Genomic DNA, 1,483 nt, shown 5'->3' with positions numbered 1-1,483 from the left:
GTGTGCACCAGCACAAACAACCACCACTGTTGCCATGTGTGCACCAGCACAAACAACCACCACTGTTGCCATGTGGCTTTGTTTTAAGCAAAGTAAGCTGATTCACCGTAATTTAGTCATGGTAGGCACCACCATGCTGTGGCTAGGTAAGCAGGCTCTAGGACAAACTGTGAGTTTTAACCTGTGTATTTGGTCAATAAATTATTTAATCTCTCCAGACATCAGGTTTTGGTTTTTGTTTGTTGTTTGTTTGTGTTTTGTTTTTTAAGACAGGGTTTCTCTGTTTAGTCCTTGCTGTCTTGAAACTCACTTTAGAAAACAGGCTGACCTCAAGCTCAGAGATCCGCCTGCCTCTGCCTCCTGAGTGCTGGAACTAAAGGTATTTGCTACCACTGCCCAGCGACATCAGTTTTATAATCTCTAAAATAACAGTAAACAAACATTTAATCTTATCTACAAGAAGAGTGAGTAAAACAGTTTAAATAGTGTTACCAGATGAATGAATGACTGTTCTCAAAATGAAACTTTTAAATATCACAATGTATTTTCAGTTTCAATTGACTTGATTCTAAATTTGGCTAAATTTGCAGATTGGTGCCTTTGTCATTTTTTTAAACAAATGCAGCTGTTGCATGCAAAGATGTAACTTTTAACCAGCAACAATTCTTTAGCGCAGACTCCACAGAAAAATTGGAAGACTACGCTTGCCATCTAGTGGAAACCTGTTAAATTTCAGTACCTTCATTGAGTTCTGTGGAGGTCCAAAAATGTGAGCCTATTTCCACCTTGTCTGATGGTCAGAGAGTTTGGAGGTTGCTAAAAATTATTGACAACAACCAGGAATAGAGATCCTGACCCAGGATGTGGTTACTTGGTTCTTTTGACATTAATATGGCCATACAGGTAGACCCACTCCACCCTGACAGATGGTCAGGTATACAAGCATACTTCTGCTCCTTTTTTTGTAATAGGAGGTTACCTGGGGAGTGGCTGCTTTCAGGATACTTGGTCTAGGGTGGGTTCATTGCCTAAACAACAGAATGCTAATGACTTGATATCTCAAAGTATTGAGAGTTGCCCTTTGTATCATGCTAAAGAAGTCTGTTGTTGCCTTCTTCCCCCTTTTGTACTAGGGTATCAAAGTGTATGAAAAATTAAATGTGGGCAATTTCAGTATTCACTGGAACTCCCTCCTGGTTGTATCGCTGTTTCTGTTTTATTAGTTTTACTAGTGTCTTCATACTTTTTACTAACTTTTTCTGAGCCCCACGGTCCTACCCTGGTAAATGGTATTTCTGTCAAGGTTGGCAAAATTACCTGGCGCAAGTGAGAAGGAGACAGGGAACACCAACAAACCCGCCTAGGAGTTTATTAGAGGGGAGTGCATACAGGCCTGGTGATCGATGTGCAGAGAGAGAGAGAGAGAGAGAGAGAGAGAGAGAGAGAGAGAGAGAGGGATGGAGGGAGGGAGGAAGGGAGGGAG

Source organism: Microtus ochrogaster, chromosome 1, assembly GCF_000317375.1.
Source record: "Microtus ochrogaster isolate Prairie Vole_2 chromosome 1, MicOch1.0, whole genome shotgun sequence".
Classification (NCBI taxonomy): Eukaryota; Metazoa; Chordata; class Mammalia; order Rodentia; family Cricetidae; genus Microtus; species Microtus ochrogaster.
This window is presented reverse-complemented; position numbering follows the sequence as displayed.